Genomic DNA, 8469 nt, shown 5'->3' on the forward strand with positions numbered 1-8469 from the left:
CCCCCTCCCCCTCAATGCGGAAACCTCAGGCTTTAAAGTATGCACCCCCTGCTTGTGTTCCTCCTCAGTTCAAGCCTCCAGGGCGATTACAGACAATTTAGTGGAGGACTGTAAATGACACAAGTGATAAAATTAAAGACTTTGCTCAACTATTTTATATTAAGTAAACAGGCTTCACTGTGTAGCCATTCACTGCATTTATACTCTCATTCCAAGGTGAAATGATCCATTCATGGGTGATCAGTCCCTGACTGAGAAGAATGGGTATAAACCTTTCTCGGATGGATGGGTGTGCCTATCCAAAACCGGTGTAGTACTCTTTTTATAATCAGTTACAATAACCGCGTAATTAGCATTAATTCCAACTTTTTTACCATAATTAAATATTTTCTATTTTCTCATTGGCTGTTTATGTCTTAATTAGCATCTGAATAAATACATATCAATAACTATCAATGTAACATTTTTCCAAAATATTTGCATTTTATCTAAAACACTTGTAAAAACCAGTTAGAACCAAACCATGTTTACAGTATGACCTGGGGTTATTTCCTAACTTGCCTCTCATTTCACCCAGCATTAGGCCTCACTGTTGTCAAGCCCCAAACTCCAGCCCAACAACATGGTCTTCGTTTCCATGTTAGTGCATTTCTATTTCAGAAAAACAACCCCCCTTTGATAGGTTACACATCTCTACATTTTGAATGTTGCTATTGTGACATAAACTAAGCTTTTGATTGTCCTCATTTAAAAAAACTAAACAAACAAACAACAAAACCCAGCAGAGAATATTTTTTCACTTCCCAGCACTCCTCTGTACAGGTGTGATTCCACATGTTCACCAGACACGGACACCAGAACCATTTTCAGAATTAATTTTAAAATAGCTTGCTTTTTTAGAAGTGTGTCTGTAAAAGAGGAAATGACCAACTGCTGACAGCTTTGACAAAGTTTTTCTTTTAACTCAGTACCATCCAGGAAAAAAAAATGTAAGTAGCATTTTAGGCCTAACTTTTCAGAAGTGATTAGTGACTTTCTAGTCACTTTTGAATATTAAGCCTTAGGGATCTGTTCTAAAGGAAGGGAGAAACTGCACGCCTTGTAAGTTTAACAACACATGTCCACATTTCACCCTTGCAGGCCTTCTTCCTTCATCTGTTAAACAATCAAGCAAACATATAACTGCAGTCGTCAAACACTATGCACATTGAGCAGCTGGACACACTACCTGACATTTCTGAATGTTTGGCTGCATAACTGATGGTGGAGTACACTCTGCAACAATGAAGTGATTACACATTTCATTAACTTTCCAAGGCATGTATGTTTGCCATTAATATCTTGAATGGATTGCTAAAGTACTGAAGAAAAACATGTATTAAAATAAATGGGCAAAAAAATTGTCACTCTGCCTATAAATTCTATTATGCCAGTCACTTAGTGCTCCTTGTGATTGGAAGATGGGACAATTGCAAAGCAAGGAGACTATTTTTTAGTTAATAATAATAATAATAATAATAATTAATAATGACCTTTCTTTTAAATAGCAAACTGTTGCAGCAGAACTTAATAGCAGAAGTGTGTGTTGCTTTTAATTAAGGCTGTATTTGTCAGAGGAGGGACCAGTGATTCTCAGCAGGTTCATTTTGTAATAAGCATCCACATTTCCCCTAATGATTTTCCTCACATGGACCACATCTTCATAAAGAGTTTGTCCTGCAGACCACTTCCCCTTCCATTCATGATCTCTTAACATCCCTGTGGCAACTACACTACAATCTTTTATGTAGGAATTAGAAAAGCACCACTAGAAAAAATATTTCTGCACTGCTAGCTGTCTTTTAATATAAATGTAATGCATTTGTTTTGTTTTGTTTTTAAGGTGGAAAAGATTAATCAAGTTCAAGCCAAGTCCCTTTACCTGCAAGTTGAAAAGTTGCGTCAGAATCTAAATAAACCGGACAACACTATTAGTGCGGTTCAGGAGGTCCTAGAGGAGGGTCGTAGCATGGATATTCTCTTGGCTCGGGATTGCATGCTGGCTCACATCCAGGAGCTGAAGAATGTGAGAGGCCTTCTACAACTGCAGGACGATGACAGAATCATGTTCACTCCTTTTGACCAGGCTCTGTATACAGCCATTAAATCAATGAGGTTTGTCAGCAGTGGGGCTTTTGCTCCTCTGACCAGGAAAGGTCTCAAACGTGCACTACAGGGCAGAGTGGCCTCCTTCACAGTGACATGCTATGACCATGATGGTGACCCACGCCTTTCAGGGAGAGATATGATCTCTGCAGTGGTGATGGGTCCTGATGGAAATCTGTTCAGCACAGATGTCCATGATCAGCAGAATGGAACCTACCTGGTCAGACCACAACTGGAGGGAGAACATCTAGTCTCTGTCATGATGTGCAACCATCACATTGAGAACAGTCCGTTCAAGATCATGGTAAAATCTGAGTTCGGTTACATTGTCATTGGACTACCAGGGCTTTCATTTGTCAGCGAGGAAAACAACGATGGCAAGCTGTGTTGCCCCTGTGGAGTTTGCGTAGACAGAGAAGGGTACATCATGGTGGCTGATCGCAGTAATAACTGCATTCAGATATTTAAGCCCTGTGGCACCTTTCATTACAGATTTGGCACCTTGGGTTCTGCAACTGGTCAGTTCGATCACCCTGCTAGTGTTGCCTGTGATATCTCGTGTAGGATTGTCGTGGCTGACAAGGATAATCATCGCAGCCAGATCTTTACATTTGATAGGCAGTTCATTCTGAACTTTGGGGAAAAGGGAAACAAGAATGGACACTTCAGTTACCCATGGGATGTGGCAGTCAACGCCAAGGGCAAAATCCTGGTCTCTGACACAAAGAACCATTGGATTCAACTGTTTGGACCTGATGGTAGGTTTCTGGATAAATATGGCTTTGAGAGGGCACTCTCAAAGCATCTTGATCATCCCAGAGGTTTTACCTTCAATCAAGACTGCTACCTGGTGGTAACAGATTTTAATAATCATCGCCTTGTAACAGTTGATCCAGATTACTACTAGTTGACACACTTCCTTGGGTCAAAAGGCACCAGCAACGGCCAGTTCCTGTGCCCACAGGGCGTGGCTGTGGATCAAGAGGGGTGCATCATTGTGGCCAATTCTAGGAACCACTGAGTGCAGATATTATTTAAGTCAAATGGCAGATTTTTATGCAAATTTGGCACTCAGGGAAGTGGCTTTGGTCAAATGGACCGACCTTCAGGTATAGCTGTCACCCCTGATGGCATGATTGTTGCGGTTGACTTCGGAAACAATCGAATTCTCATCTTCTAATCTGTGTTACCTGAATTAGGAAGAAACTGTCTCAAGGAAATTCTTTTTTAGAGAACGAAAAAATACGTTAATTCCAACCCACCTCATCTTTAATTTTTTTTACAGATGAATGTACATATCTTTTCTGCAGGGAGTGATCCTGTAAAGTTGTAAATTCTATTTACCTTGTTATCTTTGTGTTCTCCGCCTCCCTCCCGCCCTCCCAGCAGTAAGTTTGACCTCTTCCCCACATGGGGCATCATGCACAAACGTGTTGCTGTGCACATTAGGTGGTTACATGATGAAGGATTTGTGTTCTTGACCGTACTGTGGTTTTGTGGGGGGGCAGGTTGTTGGGGGGGTTGTTTTTGTTTTAAATCTTGCTGCAGGAGATAACTTTTTCCTGTTGTCCTTTTTATAACTCATTGTGTTTTTAGCATAGAGATGTGAAGTCTGGTGGAATTTCTGTTGACATTCGCCATGTCATATTACGTTGCTGCACAAGACTCGAGAAGCCCACACACCTGTCTTTATTTGTGGGAGGCATAATGTCTTCCTTTACAGTTTCTGTTTACTTAATTCACTGGATCTGATTACAGGACAACAAGACTATTTGATTTAGAAGTATTTCACATCACGTTGGGAGGATTTTGGTATTTTTTGTCTTTTTTTTTTAATGGGCTGTGTGGCTACCCAAGTGGTTTCCTGTACTGTTACTGTAATAGTGCTTAAGCACACTTGCTATCGTTGAAAAATATTAGTGTAGCTTATAAAATGGAGTGCTTATAATCCAATGAGAATAAGTAGTGTAATATTATTATAGGAAAAGTTTAATGCCAACATCATATGCCCCATAGGGGCTTGTTCATTTGGTATATCATTGGTAGGATTTCAAATTGGGTGCAATGTTTTTTCTGTGTATGTTCATGGACAATTGTTGGATAATGCCTCCGGTGTCCTGATACATGTAGGAAACAGGCGAATAGACATACAGGAGAGGAGTGTAAGGAAGGTGAGCAAAGGTCTGACACTGGGTTGCAAACTCCTACATTTTCTTAAACTGTTCAGTATAATCTCCTGAACTGGTAGAAGTGGCTTAGGGGAAGGAGAAGCTTTGTTTCTCTCTTCACCCCCACCCCAGGCTCTAGCTTTGGAGAAGAATAACAGATTTGCATCTACAGACTTATACACTGAATGCTCCCAAAGGAATGTAGCCTTGCCAATGTTGGCTGTCAGTACATTTTCCCTTTGTGAAATGTTATCATCAGTTAACTCTCATCATCTCCTAATTCAGCCATATGAAGCAGTCCTGTTATTTCAGAACTGTTTTAGTGAGCGTTTCAGTGTTGTCCTGGCTGAGGGCTTATGAGGTAGCCATGGTGCTAGATGATGCAGTACCAGTCACTCCTTTAATTTGTACCCTTTAAGTATAACTGATATGGGGAAGCCCACAAGTGCATACCATAAAGAAGGGAAAAACCTAAAATTTAATGTATATGAGGGCCAAAAATAATCAAATGAGAGAGAGAGAGATTTAGAGAAACAGTTTGGAGCTGTCTAAAAAATTCAGCACTGGTACTTGCGTTAGATATTGTACCTCAGGTCCTCGAGTCCTTTGAAGATTGGTGGAACCCAGTTTGCTGTGGTACAGAATGCACAAATAGAGACCCAGCTGTTTTTGTTTCTTAAAGTTCTACCTCACCATGGAGAAGTAAAGCATTTACCTCAGCTTAATATCAGATGGTCTCAGACAAAAGTGTAAGTCTGCATGCAGGGGAAGGGCACATCCTGTCTGTAGGATATGCAGTTTTGTTTAAATGGAAATATTAGATGTTTACAGGTGGCTATTTTTTGTTGTTGTTGCCTCCCTGTGGAAATAGTAGGCTGCCCTGGCTAAAGAACCATAAATAAAAACCAAATATTCTTACAGTGGGGCAAATTCATTCTAATCCTCCTCCTGTTAATTGGACTCATTTTCACTAGGAATTATGCAAACTGAAACGGATTTCTTTTTCAGTATTATGACACTGCCAGTTGACATGACACATTTTGTGTCTTTATTTGCAGAGTTCTTATGTCCTTAAGACCTTTAGGTCTTCTCTACAAGAGAAAAATATTTTATCTATTTTTGCATGCTCACAAATGTATCCTGTCTGAAAAGACTCTAAGGGTATAATTTCTTTAAACACCATGCTATACCAAATGCTTGGAAGGAATGAGAGAGGTTACAAATTCCTGTTCCTGGAAGGTAATTCAGACTGAATGTTTTTGCCAGAGGCAGCCCTTGTGTTGAATGTGTATTTGACTTTAATAGTGGCGTTCAACAGATCCATGACTTTACCTGTGGAATAAAGTTTAGAGAAGCACATTATCAGATTACTGTATTAAAAATTCTTGTTTTTCTCCCTTAGTCATTGTTGAGTGACAAAAGTTGGAAGAGGTGGGTACAGAAAATCACTAATGGTTATATGCTGTGTTGGGTTTGGTAAGTGTTATAATGGAAAATGTACCTTGATGTCTTTTTAAGTGATCTTAGGGGTTAACAAGCCAATTTGGCATCTTCTTCCTTCTCTTAATGATTATGTCAGGTTACAAACTCAGGTAGATGTTTTTGTTTTAAAACTCTTTTTACAGAGACTTACTGACTGTTATATGTCTGCATAGTGAAGTAGGGTAGATACTTTTCTTTAAATTACCAGACCCGTAAACTCCGTTATAGGTTTGTAGAATACTTCTCAGTCTATGTAGTAACTTCCTTATGAAGAAGAGATGTCTTGTTCCCGAGTTTTGCTTTGTTTCCCTCCTAAAAGGACTAAAAAGTTTTAAACTAGTTTGTAAGGTGTGTTTAGTCACCCTGATTGGCGGGGTAAGGGGAGGGTTCTTACTGTATGTGACTATTGTTTGTATTGTGCATTACTTGTCATGCTTATCTTGGTTGGTGGTTGATACATTTTAAGTAAGGAGAGTGAGGGCCCATGCATACTATTTAATTTGGTCCTTTTGTTGAGACATAGATTCCTAGAAATTGGAAACATCAAAAGCAAATGGAAGATCTGTCCAATTAAGACCAGTGTAACAAATTCTGTAGACAGTTTAAGTCCTCGCTTGATTTACTGTAGATACAAGCCCATCTCATAAAATGTAATTACTCAGTTAGAAGTATTGTCATCTTGATCTAGTTCAGCACAGTAAAGCCACGAGCTTCAAGAATGATTCTGTCAGTTCTTGGCAGTTGTGCACCTTGAACCAATTGCTCTTGTAGTTTCCTGTTCTGCTGCTCTCTACTTTTCTATTTTGTGATTAATCGTGCTGTTTTCCTACTAAGAAAAAATGCTCAGTGGGACAGACATTGCTCTGAGCAGCTCATTCAAAACAGCATTTATAACTGTTAATGGAACAGGTCATGTCAAAAAACCCTGCCATTAACACAACCCCCCATCATCCAAAAAAGGGTTCACTTGTCTATTTTGACAAAAATTGCTGGGCTTTGTAACTTAAAATGTTATGTACTGCAAAGAAGAAAGCATGACAGGTTATGGGCAAACTGTTACGTAGAACAAACTAACAGTGTTAGAGAACTCTTGTGTTAATGGAGGCTTCTGAATGTATCTTTGTGATCCATAGAGAAGGCTGAAGGATGTAGCAAGGAGATGATGTATCAGCTACTGGCAGCCTTAAAAAAAATGTGTCTCTGTGGACTTTAAAATGTTCCTATGCATTTTTTTTTCATTTTTGGTTAACCAAATAAATGTGAGTTTTTCATGGCAAGGTTGGGTCTCGTGTGTGTGTGTGTTATCCATTTAAAAAAACGTTCTGTTGCATCCTATAAAAAAGGACAGAGCACATTGTGGAGAAAGTGAAACTGGTTCTCTGTAAATGATAAAGCTTCTAAAACAAAAATTGAGGAAGTGTATGTTGTGTTCTGAAAGACCAAAGGAATAAAGTATAGGAAATATGAGACCTTTTTTAAAAATACACCAAACTCTCTTTCCCAAAAATATGCAGGTAATAGTAACTTGTTGCAAGGACAAAATATTTTCAATTTAACAAATAGATTGGTTTTGCACCGTGCCTTGATAAATCAATATCACTTTTGTGAATGAAGGACGATCTTTGGCTAAGGCATGGGCCTTATATCAGAATATATTCTCAGTTCTTCCAGAGATTTCCAGTGTAGCCATGGGTAAGTCGCTTAATTGTGGTGCCTCCATTTCTTCATCAATAAAATGTGGGCGATACTCCTTTACCTCTCGGGGTACTAAATTTATTGTTTGTGAAGTACATTGGGGATCCTATGGCAGGCACAAGTGCCAGGCAGCACAGTCTAGTTTAAAGGTTGCATCATAATTGGTTATGCAGGCAGCAGCCCTCTTTAGCCCCCATGGCTTTGGACAAATGTTGGGGTCTGCAGTAGACTTGGAGATGAGAGACAAACATCTACCCAAGCTCCTCTGTCCTCTAGACCCCCTACCCACCCCCTCTTTCCTCCTCTAGCCTTCAGAGATGAAAGGGGTCTTGAGACTGGGGCCTCTGCCATCACCCCTGGTGGTTTGAGGACAGGCTGGCCCGTGGCAGGGAGTTCCCAGTACAGTTTAACCAGCCGAGACTGAGGTGGAAAGGGGGGGGAGTGGACCCTGTCAGTAAGCGGGGGAGCCATGGTGGGTGAGTGGGGCAGGTGTGGGGGGGAAGCTGGACATCATGGCGTAGTGTGGGGTTGGTAGGAAGGGCTGGGGTTGGATGGATGGTGTGGCATAGTGTAGGGCGAGGGTCTGTCTGGCTAGGAATTAATGTCAGTTTAGAATACAGACCTCAAGAGCCAAATTCTAAATGGCTGTGTACTGTACACACCTTCCCAGAAAACAGATCCATAGGGTGTGTGCCCGGCTCGCTCCTCTGAATGTGAAGGGCCTGTGCCGCAGGAAAGCTGAAAGAACATTCTGGTCTATAAGGAGTGAAGGGAGGTCTGGTTGTACGTGTGTGGCTGTCTACATCAATGAGCTCTCTGTCTACAATCTAATCTCTTTTCGAGTATAGCTCAGTGGTAGTTCTTCTAATTATTAACAGGAAGCACCTTAAACTATTTGAATTTTCAAAGCTTTTTGTATACAGGCAACAGAGATCACTAGTACATAGGTGTGCTCCTATGAGTGATGTGTTGCCTTGGC

The 8469-nt window shown here is 40.5% G+C and overlaps 1 pseudogene; it reads left to right on the top strand.

Annotated features, from left to right (window-relative positions):
* Positions 1-3325, top strand: part of LOC115643683 — a 38055-nt pseudogene extending 34730 nt beyond the window's left edge.
* The last annotated feature ends 5144 nt before the right edge of the window (positions 3326-8469 follow it).

The sequence above is a fragment of the Gopherus evgoodei genome, unplaced genomic scaffold (genome assembly GCF_007399415.2).
Source record: "Gopherus evgoodei ecotype Sinaloan lineage unplaced genomic scaffold, rGopEvg1_v1.p scaffold_67_arrow_ctg1, whole genome shotgun sequence".
Lineage (NCBI taxonomy): Eukaryota > Metazoa > Chordata > Testudines > Testudinidae > Gopherus > Gopherus evgoodei.